This window comes from Topomyia yanbarensis, chromosome 2 (assembly GCF_030247195.1).
Source record: "Topomyia yanbarensis strain Yona2022 chromosome 2, ASM3024719v1, whole genome shotgun sequence".
Taxonomy (NCBI): Eukaryota; Metazoa; Arthropoda; class Insecta; order Diptera; family Culicidae; genus Topomyia; species Topomyia yanbarensis.
The window spans coordinates 140934555-140955882 of NC_080671.1; the positions used below are offsets into that span (position 1 = coordinate 140934555).

Here is a 21328-nt window from a genome sequence, read left to right on the forward strand (position 1 = left end):
TATCCTTTATCCTTCTCCGTGAACGATGGAGATGGGGGCGGCCTGCAATGATGGCTATCATGTGTTGAAGTTTTAATATGGGTCGGATTGGTATGAATTCCTACTTACCACTTCCTAAGCAACTCTTATTAGATAATCAGCAGTCATACATGATAAAGTCAGTGTGCAATCCGCCAAAATCATCGTCACAACGTAACGCAACGCTTCTAGTAATATCAAAAAATTTCTAATTATTTTCAATTTTTTTATTATATTAGGTCTAAATCGAATAAATCGATCCTAGCGTATTTTGTTTAACAGTAGTTTCATGTTTTAAGTTTTGTAGTCAAGCAGGAGGGATTAGATCTTTCGACCCGTATCCAAACTGAACCAATTTTTCCTGACGTAAAATCAAATTAAAGCAACACTATTCTCATAGCGTGCTATTAAATTACAATGTAGACTTGATGAAGACGTTCGCCTAAAAAGGCTCCTTATAATCTGATACCATCATGACACCTAATGCCTGTTAAAATATGTATCAAATCATATGGAAATTCAGTGGAATTGCACGAGGAATTTCTAGTAAAATTTCACACAAATTTCAAATGAAATTTCAAGTGAAATTCCACGTAAAATTCCAAGTGATGCTCAGAATGAATTCCGCGTGAAATATCCGCGCAAGATTTCATGTGAAATTCCGTATGAAATTTCGCCTTAGATCCCACGTGACATTCTACGTGAAACTCAACATGAAATTTCGCGTGGAATTCCGAATGCCCAAAAGCTCAAAATAAATTCCCAAAAAAACCACGTCAAATTACACGCGAAATTTCACATAGAATTTCACGTGTAATTCCACGAGAAATTTCTCATGAAATTCAACGCAACCTTCGAGTGAAATTCCACGTGAAATTTAACGTGGAATTGTGCTGTAAATTTCGCGTGAAATTCTGCATGAACTATCGCGTAAAATTCTCCATAATATGTGAAACTCCATGTGATATTCCAAAATAACATTCCATGTTAAAATTTACCTTAAACTATGGGTAAAATACCGCGAGAAATACCACGAAAAATTCCGCGTGAGTTTCACGGCATATTTCAACGAGATTTCACAATTCCACATGAAATGCCGCGTGAAATTCCAATTGAAATCCTACTTTAAATTCAACGCGAAATTTCACTTGAAATCCCGCATGAAATTCTACTTAAAATTCAACGTGTAACTCCACGTGAAATTCCACATGAAATTCCGCGTGAAATTTTACACGAAATTCCGCGCGAAATTCTATGTGATATTCCGTGTACAACTTCACTTGAAATTTTACATTTTACACAATAAATCTCACGTGTAATTTCACGCGAAATATTACGTGGAATTTCACGAGAAACTGCATGTGGATTTTTTCGCGGGATTTCTCGTGGAAATCAGCGCAAAATTTCACATACCGAAATTTTACGAGAAATTCTACTTGGAATTCTACACAAAATTCTACGTGAAATCTAACGCGAAATACCATGCGAAAGCCGCGTGAAATTTATTATCATGAAATTCTGCTTGAAATTTCACGTGAAATTCCGCTAAAATCCTGCGCGAAATACCACGTTAAATTCTACGGACGTGTAGCTCAACGCGGAATTTCACGCGAAGATCCACGTGAGATTCGGCTTGACATTCCTCGTAAAATTGCACGTAAAAATCCCACGAGAAAATCCACTGAAATTTTGAGTAAAGCTCCGCTCGAAATTCTACGGAAAATGTCGAGAGAAATTGCGCGTGGAATCTCGCTTGAAATTTTACGTGAAATTCCAGGTGAAATTATAAGTGAAATTCCGCGTGAATGTTACGCAAAATTTTACCTGAAATGTCATGCGATGTTCAACGCGGAATTTCATGTGAAAACGTAGAATTTCACAAGGAATTTCACGCGAAATTTCACAAGAAAATTCACGTAGAATTTTGTCCTGAATTTCACGTGAATATACATCTGGAATTTTTTCGGAATTGCGATTTCACTTGGATTTTTTTGCGAAATTCCACACAGAATTTCACGTTGGGGTGAAATATTCCGCCGCCAAAAATACCGTTAGGACTACCCAGAAGAAGCTTCTGGTGTTATTAGGTGTAACGGGCTCCGGATAGCCGTGGAACTGACCAATTCAAGAACCTTGTCATAGAACTCTGAGATTTTTTCGAAAATATTTTTTGGAATATCATTCACATAAATTCGTACTTGTGACTGGGGTGGGGGCCCAATTGATAACGTAGTGACCTTTAATTTTTTTTTCATTATTTTAAATTGCAAAGAAATCGTATTTCTGGCCGGAACAAAGACCATTGGTTTCGCAGAAACATTTCGGAAGATCCGCAAAAAACTTCAGAGCTCTATGACTAGATTCATGAGTTGAGCAGTTATACGGATGTTCCGGTTCTTCCGGACGGATGATTTTCACGTTAAATCCAGGATCAGCATTTCAATGAGAGTATCAAAATCATTTTAGATGCGATTTTATATTAGCTTTCAAGACATTATCGCTTGTTCAATATTATAAGAAATATTATACCGCCGGAATCGGTATCGGAATTGTAATCCAGAACATCCGAGATCCATCGTATCATGTACAAATTTGATATATACATTCTCATTTTAATTTTGTTTGTGTTTATTATTAGTATTCCGTCAATAAACCAGTGATTTATGATGACGATTCTGCATACATCTATGTATGCCAAACATGACCCCATTCGGCACCGATTCCCACGAGCCAACCAGGTCAAAAACGGTAATATTTACCAGAAACTGAAAATTGAAACTCCAACAATTTGGGTACATGTTCATATAGATTTGGCTTAAAAACTGAGTTCGGAATCGGGGTCAATATGACACGCTAACACCTTATTCATTACACAAAAGTAACACCTAAAGAATGTTAAAGCTAACACTTTTAGAAGTTCCCAAGGATTATATTTATTTCTCATGAGTGGCGCCGTGCAGGCCCGATGAGAGGGGGAGGCCGCCAGGGCAACTGCACTGGGGCCCGGGTCGTATTTGGGGGCCCGCGGTTTGATCCGGAAGAAGGAAGAAGGAGTGAATACCCGTTTTTATCAGCCCCTTGGCGAATTTTAAGCTGATAAAATAGGGACATTGATAAAATCGGGACGCATATTTTTCTGTCATTTTAATAAACCGAAGCTCTTAAAATATTTGATTCTTAGATATAGCCTCGCAACCTTTTATGATTATTTTCTTTAAGTTCCCCTTAACGGGTCTGACAGCGCAAAATTTAAAAAAAAATTGACATTTTTATTTTTGCATTTTTCGGATCTCAAGATAAGAAATATATGCCCAAGAAAGGATTTACTCGAATTCAACTTGGTTCGTCTGCTAGAGCCCATAAAACTACCAACTATCAATTTTCATATGAAGCTGATAAAATCGGGTCAAAAAGCTGATAAAATCGTGGGTAGATAAAATCGGGGGTAGATAAAATCGTGGGCTGATAAAATTGGGTGCTGATAAAATCGGGTCTTCCCTGTAGTAATTTCTTTATAATCATTCGCTTTATTAAATTGTTATATGATAAAAGTATAAAAAATGCAAACTTTATTTGATAGTTGACATTTGTTAAAACAAACATTTTTGAAGGATTTGCCTACTTTGTGTACAAGTTAAAAAACGAGTTTTATTGCTTGAGTTGATGGAATACACTACAAAATATTGAAAAGCTAATTCAAAGTATTTTCGAAGAAAGCACTAGAGCGTCAAACAAAAATGCGAGCGTACGGACAAACGCATCCGTCCTCTTCTACGTTCGCTTCTTTGCTGGTGGTGCCGATTATTGGCTTAGAGACACTGGTCGTGATTGTTTTTGAGTGACTATTTGTTCGTGTCAGATCCATAGATATTGGTTTTGCAGCAGTTTGTAGTTTGGCATAAGATAACGGTGTGCTGTCTTCGGTTATAATAGGTGGGCTGTTCTTAGCTGGTTTTGCACAAAGTTTTCCGTGGTGCAGTGTCTTTTTGTAGAATTCGCGCATAGGAATCTACCATGGTTGCATAACCAGTATTGTCTGATGAAACGTCCCATTTTCGGTTGATCCGCATGAAATGGTTACGTATGAAAAAGTTGGATTTTGCCGTGCATCTATAGCGGAACGATTTTTAGTTTCTACGCTGGGCGAGATGAGAAGGTAGACTGACCTTAATTAACCGGTGATTAAAATGGATAATTGTTGTATTTTTATAGCACGTTCAAGGAATTTTCTTCTAAAAGTGTGAGAAAAAACGGTGACTTGGGGCTCGCCCAAGTAACCACGAAGCATTATGTAATGGCTTTAGATATGTTCTAAATTTTCATACAAAAGATATGCTTTACGGCTTCATAGTTCTATAGCGATGATTAAAGCACACTTAGTGTGCCAGAATAGAGCTAGTTCAGAAGCACCTTAATGGCTGTCAATGTTAATGTAGAGCCGTTTAAAAATAACTTTTCCTTCTTTATCGATGCATCAAAAGAAAATATAAACTTTCCATAACACACTCACCCTTCCGCTCTTCTTTCGTTTGATGTGCCGACTATTTAAATTGACGATTTAGAGCCTATAAAAAAGTGGTTCAATCCCCAGTCGAAAAGCTCGTCTCAATGTTGTATACGTGTTTGATCACTGATCTGGGCGAAGATTTGCTTGAATATTCGGTTTATTCCAAACTCTACCTAGACGTTTAGTTGATTTTTTTTCAAAGAATCGTGCAGAATTTGCATTTTGATTTTACGTTATTTACGTATTTTTTACAGACACAAAATGAGAGTGTACAGAGATTTTGATAAAATAGTGCAGTGACGCCACTCGTAGTCCAATTCTAAATGTCTAATTTAAACGTTAATTACAAAGAGTGGGTCTAACAGCCCTACTGATAAATGATAGTGTGACAGCTAGATTGCTTAGCATGAACAAAACGACAACAGAACACACAAAAATTCTCGTTTCCTTGAAAGAGATCCAATAAGGACCGAAACATTGGAGAAAGAGAGCAACGAGTGTTCTTGATTTTTGTTGACTGAAACGCCGATCTTCAAATCATAAATTGTCACAATAACAGTCGAAAGTACACTAATTTACGTTTATTGCATTATCATTTATTACAGGAATGCATACGACTTTAGGTGATTATTGAAATGCATAGGTATATTTGTTATTGTTCGGTGTCTCAAAGCACTATAAGAAGATTATATATTTGCACTTAGTTTTCTATAAAAGTTTCATAGCATTTATCTTCAAAAGCTTTTTAGTGCGATGTGTATGTTCTGTATGTCGATATAGTGCTAGGTTTAATGCTTCAAATTTTAGGTGCATTGAAGCATTAAAAATACTTGCATACGGCTAGTTAGCAATAGGAATGCTAACTTAGAGTCAATCTAGAGCTTTAAATTAGTGCTTATGGTTACTTGGGTGATCAAACGCGTATACCAAATTGAGACGAGGTTTTCGACTACGGATGGAATCCCATCCCAGGCACTAAATCGTCAATTTAATCAGTCGGCATGTCAAAGAAAAGAAAGAAATGAAAAGAAGAAGGGTGGGTACGTGTCGATAAAGAAGAAGGGTTGCTGTGTCGATAAAGAAGCGAAATTATTTTAAAAAAAGCACAGCTCTATTTTAACATTGCTGATAGCCATTAAGGTGCTTCTGAATTAGCTCTATTCTGGCACATTCTTTCGTCTTTTCCGACACTAAGTGTGCTTTAATGAGCTTTATAGAATTTTGAAGCCGCAAAGAATATGTTTTTTATGCGAATATAGAACATATCTAAAGCCATTAAATAATGCTTCGTGGTCTCTTGGGTATATTCCTTACCACTAACCTTACCGCTTCCCCAATCCTTCCCATCAGGAAAATCATGCAAAGACGATTCATGGCAAGGAACAAATCTCCGATCAACATGGGGAACGTGCTATTTGAGCTAGAGGCTACTGATTTCTGTTTCCTAGGAACAGGAAGCTGTCGAAATTCACCTGTCTGGCACGCTATCTGTGGATGTGGCAATATGAGTCAACCAAAGACTAATAGAAACTACGGACTCACGAGTTTCTCATGGCTGAAGAGGTACTAACTCATACTGAACTAGAGGGCTTAGATTGTAAAGGGCCCGGCAGTAATACAAGCCTTGGGGCCCGACGCGGCTGTCGACGGCCCTGGCACCGTGTCATAACGTCCGACGCACCATGCTGCGTCATAACATCCGAAAAGGAATGCCATATTGTCCCAATGGTGTACTTTATGACGCAGTGCCTGTGCGTCAAAATATCCTAATCAATGAATGTGTCATATTATCCCCGACTTTATGACACAATACCTCTGCATCATAGCATCCAAATATCAGTGTGCGTCATAAGATACCGGACATTATGACGCAGGACTACTTACGGACGTTGTAACACAAGAATGATTTCGCGCGCCCGGAAATTTTACGACGCTGCTAACAAAAAAAACCGGTGCTGTGTCATTAATGATGAATTTTCAAAGCAAATTTCAAATTGTTACCAAGATAGGAATACTTCACGAGTAAGGACAGGTTTGCTGTGGATGACCATTAAAACGGAAAAAGTTTCCGAAATTCGCTTGGAGGTACCTGATTTGGCAGGCCTATGCACTTATGGCATTCGTGACCAATGGCACCATGAACGGTGAGATTTACACAACTGAGTACTTCCAAAAACAGCTTTAACTGTATTTGGGATATGACGATCAAAACCCATGGTTTCGGTCTGATTTGGTGTCATGCCACTATTCGCAATCCGTACAGGAGTAGTAAGCGATAAATTCGGTGGATTTTGTGCCGAAAGGCATGAACCCACCAAACTGTCCTCAACTTCATCCTATCCGATTGGGACATAATGAAACACGAACGTTGGAAGACCAAAGGAGTGGTGAAAGACGAAAAGGAAATTGTTAGGAAGTGAAAAAACAGAGGAAAACGAACCAGAAAGAACTGTACAGACTCTGATCGAGGGCGTTCATTTCAAATGTAGAGCATTTTACTCAAACTTTTTCTAAAGCTTGACCAACGTATGAAAGTTGAAATAAACACATATACGGAACTATTGTAGAGCTTTGATTCAATTTCAATAACTATAGCTGATTTACCAGTCAATCTAAACAGTTGCAATAATCGTGCTATTATCCGTATTTAGTGATTTTGAGGGGTGTAACACAGAAAACTTCATAAATATCCAATAATATCAACATACAGATATATAGTCTTTCCAGTAAAGTTATTTTTTTTACATACTCCACCTTTTTTTAAATAAATGAAACTAAAACTCAAAGGGGTATTAATCACCAAATATCGCTATAAAATGGAAAACATTCCATGAACCAAATTTTCTGAAAATCCCTATATTAAAATTGAAATGTTTGGTACAAGACACGATTAGGGTGCTATCACAGCGCAACAGTTTTTTTGCGATAAAACAACGCAATCCGCGAACAATTTTACCCAATAAAAACTTTTCTTCCGAATCTACGTAGCCCTGAAATAAGAATTTAGCGATATGGTTGTGTCTTACAGTTACCAAATTCTATTCGATCGTTAGGTTCACGTTGCTAAACGACAACCTCGGGGTTTTTTTTACTTGCCGTCGTTTAACGTCCGCTTCCATTAATTGCTGGTGCGAAGTTAAGCCGTTCCGCCTTATGGATTATTGGCACAAGCAACGTGCTGTTACATAGCGTTCAATGGAAGCACCAGCCAGCAGTTTTACATCATCTGTTCACTGTTGAAAAAAATGGGGGGCAAAAGCTTATCACATTCCGGTGGATGCGTGAGTTGAATGATAATATAGTACGCTCGTGTCTGGTATTAAATATTTAATACAACGAATTTGATTATTTTGCTATATATTCGACAAAACTGTGCGAAAGTTTGATGTAATGCAGTGCTTGCATTTTGCACGTTTAACCCTCTAAAAGGCAAGGGGTCCGGCTAGTTACAGTTCGTTAGTTTCAATGAATTTATAATTTGAAATACAAATGATTTTGGCTTTCGGTTCTCTCACTGATAAAACGACAAAAAGAAGCTTTTGATTTCATTGGGTCTTAGGAGCGATGTTTCTTGAAGTCACAATTTTAGCTTGCCTTTTTGAGAGTTAACATTCGAGCTAGGTTTGGCATTACTGCCAATCAATCATAATTGACGGCAAATACTAGCAATTTGGAAGTAACCAAAGGCTTCGAGAAACTAAAACAAATTAACATAGTGTAAGCAAAGTTTATTCGTTCAGTTGTTGCTGGTATAATTGCATAAAAGTCCGTTAAAAACATAAAATGCTAAAGTTCGGGCGATTAAACGTTAGTAACTTCGATTTATTCATATTTCGTTCAGGATCTATGGTCTAAATAGTGATAAACTAGATCCAAACTTCAGCCGTAATTTCTGCTTCTGATTCTCCCTGTTTAAAAGGTAGGGTTAGCGCCTTCTGAGCCATAGATTTTTTAACTATATTTTTCAAGCTAAAATGATGCAGAGCTAATTTAAAAAAAAAATAAATTCCTTGAAATTGTTAATGACTATCTGGTAAATCTGCTCAAAGTCTCTATGAACACATTAACCATCGTAGGAGATTCCGAGTGACCTGAGCCAAGTTTCGAAATTATATTTACAACAGCTTCACTGAGATAGTTGACTCGATGCTTACAAATTTAGTATCCTGTATCCTGTGTAGTATCCTTATTGATTGTTACCGATTTTCGCTGTACTGGTTCCGGAGTTATGACCAAACGACCTGAACAATTTGGCTCTCTCATACAGAAAGAATATGAAATAACTTGAAAAACTTTCCATTAGAGGCGTGGAGTTCCGAAAGTCGTATAGCATTAGACTCAGTTCATCGAGTTCGCAAAATGCGCACAGCGGTCTCCCGGAACTAGCTGAACCGATTTTTTTTCAAAAACGTTCTCAAAGAAAATATGTTTGCATTGGTTGCTATTGAATTTCATTCAGGTCGGACTTCCAATCCGGACTTACAGGTAGATGAGTACGGTCAGATTGAAAACCAACACAGGTTTCACGGAGAAAATTGAACCAATTTTTCCTGACGCAAAATCAAATTAAAGCAACAACATTCTCATAGCCCGGTATTAATTTACAATGTAATCCTGATGAAGACGTTCATCTGAAAAGGCTCTATATATTCTGATACCATCATGACACCTAATTCCTGTTAAAATATGTATTAAATCATATGGAATTTCAGGAATTGTACGAGGAATTTCTAGTAAAATTTCACGCGAATTTCCCATGAAATTTCAAGTGAATGATTTCCGCGTGAAATTTCCGCGCAAGATTTCACGTGAAATTTCATATGAAATTTCGCGTTAGATCCCGCATGATATTCCTCGTGAAACTCAACGTGAAATTTATCCGCATGAAATTCCGCTTGAAATTTTACGTGAACTATTCCGCGTGAAATCCTATTTGAAATGCCGCGTGGAATTCTACGCGAAATAGTGCGAGACATTCCACGTGAAGTTCGTGAAGTGGAACTATACATTAACGTGAAGTACGTTAATGTATCACGATGTCTTTGGTAGAATATATTTAAACAAAAAAATCAGTATCGCTAAAATTCTCACTAATCGAAAGCTTAGATGCTCCTCTTTCATCTAAGCATAACTTTGAAATGTTCTATCAGGGGGTCTAGGGCATTTATTCTTTTTACATTTTGACGATCAATTTTTTAAGTAATTTTTCAATTTATAGCTCAAAACAGATATCTCCCTTTTGGGAGGTTTAATCAGTTAACACACACTGTCAGAGAAACGGATTTGTAACGTTAATGAAAACCTTCGGAGACACCATTTAGCCAGTTTCGCGTTGGTAATTAAATTTTTGAAATTCGCAAAACAAATCTTCAATTTACTTTTCTTCGAAATATACTTTTGCTCGGGGTTACTATGTAACTGATGTTACATTCAAAATTTTATCATTGTTTTGTTTTCGTTTTTAGTTTCGTTGAAACCCGAGTAACAATTGAAGTTTTATAGCATGCTACAAGTGCAATCTAAGTTTTATCAGTGGCTATAAAACTACCATAAAACTTCAATTGTTACTAGGGAAATTACGAGTTTAAAACACGATCGAAAGACTCTCCCTTTAGAAACACATCAGATCAGTGGTCCACATATTAGTCAAAAATAGTATTTTTCGCAAAATCATTTCATGTTCTGTTTTGTAGTCAGCAAAAAAATGTTTGGAAGCAGCAGGGTGTTATCTGTTTTTAAGAATTGTATATTTGTTCAAAGTAGCAATTCTATTATAGGAGATATAAGAAAGTTGAAATTTTAAAGTGCACTTTATCAAGTACTTCCCGATGATTAATCGACGAAACAAAGGATTTAAATACATCAAAGAATGGTCAAATGGTCAGAGAAATCTGAAAATTATATAATTTTGAATAAGAAAAGGGTCTGAAAAAGAATCCCGAGCAAAAAACTCTAATAACATAAAATATAAACAAAAGAGTATTGTTTTGCGGATTTGAAGAATTTCTAAAAAGTTCTGATAACAGGCTCATAACTCTATGTTGGCCCAAAAACTCATCTGTTCACGTTTTTTTCACAGCTCGATAGATGCAAAAAATTGTAACGTTTTTGAATAGTAGCATTTTCAAGCTAAAATATAATAATATTTTAGTGCGTTGATCGCAAATCCAAAGAGAAAGTATTCAAAATTTCAACCAATTTCGGAAGGATAATTCACAAAGATCTTTTATCTCACTTACCATTGAAGCAGGAAGCAGATATTAGGAAGTAGGAAGCAAATACTAGGCCAATGTTCTTATAACATATGTACTAACAAACACTGTAATCATTGAAGTTGACATACATATACATGACTTCTCGACCAAAGGGATGCTCGTTTGTGAAATAAGTTTTCTGAATTTAAATATCAAACAATACACATAACTATGTAATTGAATTCAACGAACACAATAAAAATGCATCATAAAATGAAAATTTATTTTCTGATATCAATTATTCATAGAGGTTAAAATGTTAGTTTTTTAGATCGACTCGACGTACAAATAAGTAATAGTATCCATATTATATAAACATAGATATTTAGTTTTCTAAAATAAAAAAGTTTCGTACCCTTAGGAAAAACAATTCAAAACTTATCTCGTTTAAAAGAGAACTAAGTCTCCGGATAGTGAGTACATCAGTGATATTGATTTGTTTGTAGTAATATTGTTCTACCAGAGACAAAAATATACCGGGTAAAAATATTATTCAAATTTGAAATGTGAATTAGCGCGAAGGTATTTATTAACGTAACAAGTCCCTCCTTCTGATACTGAATGTCTAAAGATTGATCCTTCTAAAAGTGAGATATCTTCAGAGAGCTATTCATTGAAACGCAGTCTTCAAAAATAATCTTCAAAACATTAAAAAATATAATTGTTCTAGACCCCCCGATAGAACATTTAAAATTTAGTCTCAGATGAAAGAGGAGTATCTAAGCTTTCGATAAGTGAATACATTCAGGTTTTTTTACGCGGTTTTTTTGGGCGGTATTTTTACGCGTTTTTTACGCGGATCTTGAAATTTGCGCGGTTATCATTTACGCGGTTTTTGAAATTTACGCAGTTTTCATTTACGTGGATTTTTTTTATTTACGCGGTATCCATTAACGAGGTTCCCATTAACGCGGATTCTTAAATTTACACGGTCTTCACTTACGCGGATTTTGAAATTTACGCGGTTTTCATTTAAGCGGATTATGAAATTTACGCGGTTTTCAATTACGCGGATTTTGAAATTTACTCGGTTTTCATTTACGCGGTTTTCAATTACGCGGCCTGTATCCCCGTGTAAAAAAACCTGAGTGTACTTCAGCAATACTGATTTTTTGTATAAATATTGTTCTACCAGAGGCACCGTGGTATAGTTCCACATGAAATTGCACATAAATCCCGCGTAAATTCAGCATGAAATTCAACTTGAATTCCCACGTTAAATTCCACGTGCAATCCCGCATTAAATTCAACGTGCCATTCCACATGAATTTCACGTGAAATTCCACATTCAATTTCACATGAAATATTACTTGATTTCCGCGTTAAATTCCACGTAAATTTCTGCGTGGGACTCCACGTGTAAGGCAACGTCAACTCCCGTGTTGCATTCGACGTGAAATTTGTTGTGAAATTCTACTTGTAACTTTTCGTGAAATTCCACGTGTAACTCTACGTGAAATTCCATCTCATATTCTGCGTAAAAGCCCAAATGAATGTCCACGCAAAAATCCACGTCAAATTCCACGCGAAATTTCATATAGAATTTTACGTTTAATTCCACGTGAAATTGCTCATGAAATTCAACGAAAATTCGAACGAAATTCCGCGTGAAATTCAACGTGGAATTGAGCGGTAAATTTCGCGTGAAATTCTGCATGAAATTCCACGTAAAATTTTGCACAACATGTGAAGTTACGTAAAATTTTACGCGAAATGGCATGCGATGTTTTACGCGGAATTTCATATCAAAACGTAGAATTTCATGAGGAATTTCACGCGAAATTTCACTAGAAAATTTACTTAGAAATTTGTGCAGAATTTCACGTGGATATTCATTTGGATTTTTCTCAGAATTGCGATTTCACTTGGAATTTTTTTGCGAAATTACACACAGAATTTCACGTTAGGGTGGAATATTCCGCCTTAAATTTTACGTAAAATTTGGCGTTAATTTCCTCGTGAAATTCCACGCGAAGCATCACGCGGAATTTTACGCCGAATTTCGCGCCGATTTTCATGTGGTATTTCACGTGGAATTTCAGCCGGATTTTCACGTAACATTTCAGCCAGAATTTTACGCGCAATTTCAGCCGGAATTTCACGAAGAACACACTTAAAACATGAAAACAAACGGCCAATAAATTGCTTGAAGCCGACTGTCAAAAGTAAAGTGCTATATGCCTTACGATCAAAATGAAGAACCAATAATCGTTTTGTCTTTCTCATATAGAAAAATTATGCAATCACTTAGAATTTCGACTTTTCAACAAAGGCCCGGAGGACCGTGTAGCGTGCGACATTCGATTCAAAATGTTTGTATGTGTGTCTGTGTCAAATGATCGCATTTATTTTTCTCAGGTTGCTATTGAATGTTATTTGAATCGGTGCACAGAGGAGTAACTGGGGTCAATTCCTGGCCAAAATTCTTTGTTACTGCTATTGCTTTTATTATGCCTTAATATGAACAAAAAATAGACTAAAATTGGTTTTTGGAACAATTTGACATCTATTCACCTACCAGTGCAGAGGTCATTTTTCTATATCCTGTTGAATACTAATAATTTCGAGATGATCTTTGTGAATACATTTGGTTTTCCAGTTACAAAAACAGTTGATCAGTTGAAAAAGGGTAAGAAAAGGGACGCCTGTGCATATTTTCATAGAGATACATTTTGAAAAACATAGTCCTTGGCCCTACAGCATTTCGGTGTACCTCAAATTACCAAAAATTTAAATATTTTCAAATCGGTTGGAATCTGTGGATCGGACAAGATCGGAAGAGTTCGAATGTTTTTCAGATAGCTGAAATCTACTTTTATAATACTGCTTCAACAACTTTGCCGGATCTCACCGTATAATGTACTTTCTTATCATTCAAATTTGGAATATAATGTTTAAAAAACTATTTTTTTAAAGTTGATGCAATGAACAACAACACTACTATTTTCAGTTGGTTTTAGCCTAAAGTTATACAAAAGGCTGTGTTCTTCTACGTTTGTAATAATATTGTCTTACTTAATACAGTGATCATCACTAGAAAGCGATATTGCTGGACATATAATTAAAATGACTAAAAAGCCCCTTAATCTATCACCACTTTGCATCTAAGCAAAAAATCTTTAACAATTTTTGAAATACTCCAAATTTTGCCACGTTATTCAGCAGGCGTTTAGGTATGTAAAAAAATAAAACGAAATAGAAAATCGAAAAAAAAAAATATTTTGGTTATTGGCCAGGAATTTGTTCTAGTTACTCCTCTGTGGTTCCGGAGTTAAGAGTTAAAGAGTACGGCAACACTTCAAATTACAACATTACGGGTCGACACAGCACTTGTGTAAGCTGTTGGACTTATTTCGACTAAACTGTAACGCTAGATGGATTATAACATTTTTTGTATGACCCAATCAAACGATAACTTACACTTGAACTATTTCAAGTTATTTGTTCTTATCGATCTCTGCACTTCGTCGGACGGGTTCAACAAACAAAATGTTCCGTCACTGAAGCAGGATCACACTCGATTGAATTATAAAGCCATATACTATTCTTATCCGATGTAGCTGACGTTAATGACACAGAGTCGAATTTTTTGGACAGTAAAGTGATAAAGCAATTTTTTATGAAATTGAATGAATAAAGCTACACCATTCATTTGACCATCTTGATCCCCATCCTTTTGCGGGGTTAGCAATCGAAACTGCTAACCCATGTGGCCAAATCTCTTGTCAAGGACAACCGATAGTATTAAACAACGTTGTGTTTATGCTTTCGAAGAAATTCAAAGAGGAATGGTTCTGAATTTTTAAAAGAAGAAAAATCATTGCTATATTGAGAAAACTGAGCAGTGAGCCTTTTTGGTTTATGTAATCAAGGAATAATCATTTAAAGACCCAATGTGGAATCTGTCAAAGCCCTGACAACATCACTTCACTCGCCACAGAAAGCAACCCGTGGTTTGACAGAATTTTCATAATAGGCTTTGAACCTCCGCCAGTCACGGAACATTTTGTTTCGCTCTTAAATCTTTTGTTTCTTGCAAGAAAACGACCGGATTCACGTGGTTGTGAGCCCTTTACTTTTTTACTCGATTAACACAAATAATCTATAAATCCCCAAAATAATCGAAAAATCAATAATCCATTATAAGCTTTCGGTATAATCGAGTAAATCGATTAGCAGATATGAATTAATCGACAGCATAATTCATGAAGCGTGTGCTACGCTAAATATGAAACCCACAGAACGAAAAATGACAATTTTAAAAATGTGTTTTGTTGACGACCTACATTTTTTTACCTAATCGAATATTGATCTTAATCGATTATCTTGGTCGAATCAATTAATCAATCTCTCAAATATTACTCGATTAACGATTATTTGCAAAACTCAGACATCACTAGCGACTACTTCGATCCGAGATTCTATATCTACTTATTGAACAAAGCACAGATAAATGCGATGCGTCATAGAAAGACAAATACTACAATTTCTACGCATCAACACAACCATGCGCGTGCACACTCGGACGCTGACGGTTATGCATTGCATTCCCAATAAATTGCCGGTCTATCTATTTGCAGACCGTGAGTGGTCTATTGGGTGGCTTTGGGGCAATGGCGTAAACAGTTCCCCGCCGAAAGTATAGCACTAAAATATTGAACCGCTGCTGTACCGGGGCGCACGCCTCTCAAATAAATCACGATGATAATGTAATGAACAAATCGGACATTTCGATAAATCTTTATCGCGTAATATATGAGATTGTGTGGCAAACGGGGGTAAGATTAAATTATTGTGAAATGTTTTGTGTTAGTCTTTTCATATCTACAGCACACTTTCCGCGTGGTAACAAGAAAAATGGCAGGAATTTTGCTACAGCACTGATTGTGAGGTTTTCGCAGTACGTCGTGCTGATTGAGCACAATTTCGGTGCTCTATGCTAAATATTTGTAATTGTACTCAATTTGTCCCCCATAATGGCAAGAGAACTGAATAGTTCTAGAATTCTTTCTAGTCAATATTTTCTTACAGTTGTTTTTAGGAGTGTGTCACCGTAAGGACTCGATTCACACTCATGTGAGTGTTAATGATGTTTTACTTCACAAATCTTTTCTGCAAGCGATAGCATGCAAGAATATTACTATTCTAGTCAAAAATTTTATTGATAGTCTCTCTATGTTTACTTTCTCCTTTTATTATTACGACGCAGTCCAGGAGTATGCGTTTTGACTTCGTTTGTTCAGAGCAATAGTACTTGACTACTGTATTAGACCGATACTAGTCCAAAATTGGGGAATTGCTCATTAGATCACATTTTTGGCACGATATAGTCGGAAAGTTATTTGCGGTATGGATTTAAAACTGAAGTAGTCTTCAGACAAATTGTTTTAAGGCGAATAATTTGTTTCATGGCACCACATATCAAACTATTTTCGCTGAAAAGGTATGATCATTTTTTCGCCAAAAATGAGTTTTCGGGTACAACAATATCACTCAATGGGGCAAACAAAACATAATACTTTTTCAACTATAAATATGTTCATGAAAAGAGTTATAATTAAGCAATAAATGTCTAATACGATTTTTTTTACATTTTATAAAATTGATTTCTATTCTATTCTATATATCTAAATAATCTATTTTTGATATATTAATTACTTATATCTTTTCAATAATAGAAGCTAGAGCTTTGGTGTGTTACAAAAAATATTCGTCTTCAAAAACTCTGAAAAGCATCTGAAGGATAGATTAGGAAAAAAGAAAACTGAAAAAGTTATATTGAAAATTGGGGTTTTCGTGAATTGACCCTTTGTAATATGTTTAAATTACTTTCACGGTGGACAATATATAAAATATCCTTTCATTTTTATGATAAAATTTTACACTTTACACACTTTTCTATTATTTTAAGTAGTTTGTAGGGTGGTTCTATTTTTATTAAAATCAGGAAATTAATTTTTTAATGGTTCGAGATGTGTGGCGCCTTCCTGAAAATTGAAGAAAATAAAGTTAAAAAAACTTTGTCGAAGACACTGGAACTTTATGACGCGTACTTTTCATTTTACAAAAAAAAATTACCAAGAAAATTGAGTGTTTCTTAAAAATTGTTTTATTTATATAACTCTTGCAGTTTTAATTTTTTCATTAAGATTACTTTGGAAATATTTGCAGATATTTTGAAAAAGAACAATTTGTCACAAACACCAAACCTCTAGTTTCTATTATTAGAAAGTTATATATACTTTTTACTGAAAATAATTTTTTTTAGGTAATATTGTGAGATATAAAAAAACATCGTATTTACCATTGTTTAGCGATTTTTGGGGATTTTCATTTTAAGTGCTTTAATCGAAGATAATGCTATTTGAAAAAATTGTATTTCTTATATAAAAGTTTTCAAAACTTTGAAACGAAAAAGGTTATTAGTTGGTGTTTTAAAGCAAATTATGCGCCCTAAAACATTCTTCAAGTTGTCCGAAGGGTACTTTAGTTTAAAATAAAAATGCAAAATTTATAGAAATATAACCGTTTTTCAAGAAACACCCTAAAGCTTACATTTGGTTTTCCTGTGCAATGACTAGTACAAAAGTTAGAGCTTGCGTATCTTCAGCAAATTGGTCTAAATTGTATTCTTCGACAACTTCATCGAAGACAGTAGAGCTCTATTTCGAACCGTTAAAAGTTTAATTTTAAATATTGCTAAAATGAAAACCACACTAGCTTCTGTTTAAACAACAAGAAGGGCCTTGCCAAGTACAACAACTTTACCAAACATATTATACGGCTAAGAAATTATTTTTAGCAAGAAGATAAAATTTCTGCTAAATTTACATTCTAGATCTCTGTGCGATTGTGCATTGGTTGGCGCTATCGCATGGCGGGGCGCAAAGCTCGCGGAGAGTCGTGAACCACTATTAGCGCTGTTGGTAGGATAAGGTTTACCATACCGTATTTGGGACCAGCGGTGGATTATCTTCGCCTGCTGGTCACCTCCTCTCGGCTGGAGTAATCCACCGCCAGGGACCAGTTGAGTAGTACGCGATGCAGTACCGAGTTCGAGTCATCGGAGCGCCAGTGAAACGGAAGCCAGACTCCACTGGAATCGGCGGACCGACCTCGACACCCTACCGGGTAGCTCGTGAGCAGGCTAGATCCACCGCCAGGTACAAGATCGAGTAGATCGCGTCGAACAGCCGGGAGCTGGTCATTGGGGCGCTAGTGAACCGGAAGCTACGCATTACCCTGAATCGCTGGACAGACTTCGAAGCCTACGGGCTGGTCCATTGAGTAGGCTAGGTCCACCGCCGAGGACTAGTTCTCGATAAAGCTCAATGGCTCAAGGAAGCAGATATGGGTATCGGGAGAAATTCCTCCGTCGGCGAACTCTCAGTCGGAGTAGGGTTAATTCACCACCGGACTATCCAAGTGGATCGCGATAAGGCTGAAATCTGAATGACTCTCGGAAACAGGAGTTAAATGGCTCACTGAGAATCCGAAATGGTTGCGGGAAAATCGTAAGCAACAGAAAAAGGTGTGATGAAAGCATTTACGGATTTCAACGACTGTATACCATACGATCAGCCGTCGGTCGTGAAACTAAACCTCAACTGACATTAGTCATCATTTTGACATCAGCAATGAGAACTGTTGAATTTCAGTGGTTGGTATACTGGTTGAAACGGTTTTGTAACGACTTACGAGATTTTATCCAGGCTGGAAAAACGTTACAAGCTAAGACAGGCGTTTCAAGCTTAGACCCAAGCTAGCGTTTCAAGTTTTGTGCCCAGGCTGAGGCTGACAAAACACCAGCACTAGATTATTGCTTTCAACAAAAAATCAGTAGACCCGATTATGAGCTAGACGAAATTAAAAAATCTACTACTTTTTTAGTTGAAATTATGATGTATCGGTATTCCATGTAGAAACGCTGAAATTGACGACGAATCATCGATAACCTAAGACAAAAATTGATACAATTATCAAATATAGCGATTAGTTTTCTATATAGTTTCCAAGTTCTTGCTCCAATTGTCAAGTAGATTGAAAAAATCTCTGCATCAATAATCACTTAACTGCAAAACTAAATTACATCTTAATAGTAATCGCATTCATGTAAACAGTACAAATGGCAAATTACCGCTTGTACCTGAACTCTTAGACTAGATCCATCGTAATAGTCTGTATTTTAGTCAGATTTAAGTACAAGCGCCAATTACATATATTATTGAATAAAGGAAGATTGGAGACTAAAATGCATAGTCGGCATTTGGTAGTAAACTCTGCTAGAATGATCATGAATTTTATGTAAATAAGATCAAAAACCTGTTTTAATCCAGTTGGAACGTTTGTTTAAGTTGGAACGAAAATCGAAAAAAAATTTTTTTGAATATTCTGAAAGTACATACTTTTGAAAATATCTGTGCGAAATTTCATCTAGATCGAAACACTAAATTTTAAACTACAGACGTTCGCAGCGCGATGGTTCTTCCGCGTATGAAGTTAACACAAAACTTTAAACGCAATTATCTCGGAACTAAGTTGTTTGAAAAGTACCTTTGCGGTGAACGTAATATCGCAAAAACCATTCGTGTACTTGAAAGGTTCCTTTTTCATCCAAAAATTTGTGATTCAGCCTGTTTATACGATATGAATTGTCATGAATTTTTATTTAAAATTTTGAACGCCACAAAACTCAATTTTTTGGTTAACATGTTTTTTACAGGAAATTTTTTTATTGGTGAACCGATCCGTTCAAGTACACCACAATACATTTTTCTTCAATAATCTTTTTACTTTTTTGATTTCAGTTGAGCTCCAAGCTCGGCTTGGAGAGCGTTCACCGTAAACCTCTACCAAAAAAACTCGCTACGGGGGATGGGCCATAACTCCGCCAACCTTCAATATTTTGTTTAATTCAACTTGTTTTTTCGAACTTCGATAACCCAAAAAAATTCTGAACGGGATTAAGTTGGTCATGTTCAGAGTGATTGCATATCCTTTCTATATGAGAAAGGCAAAAATGTGCTAAAGTAAAAAAAAAAATCAATGCTTGTCAAAAAATTATTTTTTTCATTTTTATATCAAATCTCGACGTTTCATGCATTCTAAATACATTTGGCATCAAAAATACAAATTCGATTTCGAAATTTTCCTTTAGTCCCCCGTTTGAGCATTTTTCCGGAACCGGAAGTCCAATCAATAAAAAAATAATAGCAGCCGATGGGAAGATTGTACCTTTCATTTGAGTTTCATTTAAGTTTGTGCAAATCGGTCCACATTTTTTTCCACATACACAGATACACACACATACATACACAAACAGACATTGTCCGATCTCGACGAACTGAGTCGAATGGTATACGGGCTCCGGGCTGGGATTAAGTTGTTCATGTTCAGAGTGATTGCATAACCTTTCTATATGAGAAAGGCAAAAAGAGTCTGAGTACTTCCGAAGTGTCAACGCAATTATGCACAATGCTCACATTAAATTTCCCTTGATAGTTTTGAACTTTTTCATCTAGTATACCATGTCGCATAACGAAAAGAAAAACTGCTCATTATTTTCCATTCCCATGGGTGGCATCTCACATAATGACCGTCTCTATCAACACACTTGCTAGTAATTTTTTTCCATTTAATGATTAGAGTGTCTGGCCGTTGTTTGCGCTGTATCATCGTCAAAGTCACTTGTGAAAACTATATACCTACCTAGAAATAAAGGCCGAAATAAAACTGGCTGACTCATTTGAAAACAGAAAGCAATTGTCTCTGTCGAATAACGATGGCAATTTATGTACACTATCTACTATCGAGTAACCACTCAAAGCCCAACTTCGAGAATTTGTATTATATTTATCGTGTATAAATGTTTTTAAGTTGATTACCTGTAATCAACACCTAAACTACAAATTAAAAATCTCAAGACAACTTCTAAAACCGTTAGAAAAATATGAAAATCTCGTAAAGCCATCATTCAAAAAGCTGTTCAATATTTAGTTCAACAGACTTAAGAAACAAGCAGAATTAAATTGATTCAAGTGATACAAATTTAAGCAGTTGGTCCTTAATGGGTCGAAAAAGGTTGTAGCATGAACAAGAGCATCGTTTTATCGCCGTCGTTGCTTGAAAAAGCAGTGTGGAAAGTATTTACCGAAAGTAGGCAAAAACAATAAACATCAGGTTCAGAGCATTGCAATTATAGATATAATGCATTCGGATCCGGTCTAACTCGACGAATAAGAAAGAGGTTTTTGCGATAAAGACAGAGGTCTCTGGAAGCCGATCTAGGCGTACTCTGATAGGTAATGTACTTAGGCTTCACCCAATGGTTTATGCAAATTTTGGAATCAGATAAGTCAGTTCTCTCAGGTTTTTCGAACTAGAAATGTTATTTTCTGTAACAATTGGGAACCATTTTTAAACTGTCAAACCAATGGCCATGAACTATAATTCAGAGTTATGGTTTATGTTGATGACACATTTCTTATCTGTTCAACCGACATTCAAATCCATTGTATTTATAGGGACACCATGATCACGTATGCTTCAA

The 21328-nt window shown here is 36.0% G+C and overlaps 1 protein-coding gene across 1 annotated transcript in view; it reads left to right on the forward strand.

Moving 5' to 3' along the window:
* LOC131681558 (abhydrolase domain-containing protein 2) overlaps positions 1-21328 on the forward strand; it is a 75822-nt gene that overhangs the window by 36211 nt on the left and 18283 nt on the right. The gene's annotated exons all lie outside the window — the stretch shown is intronic.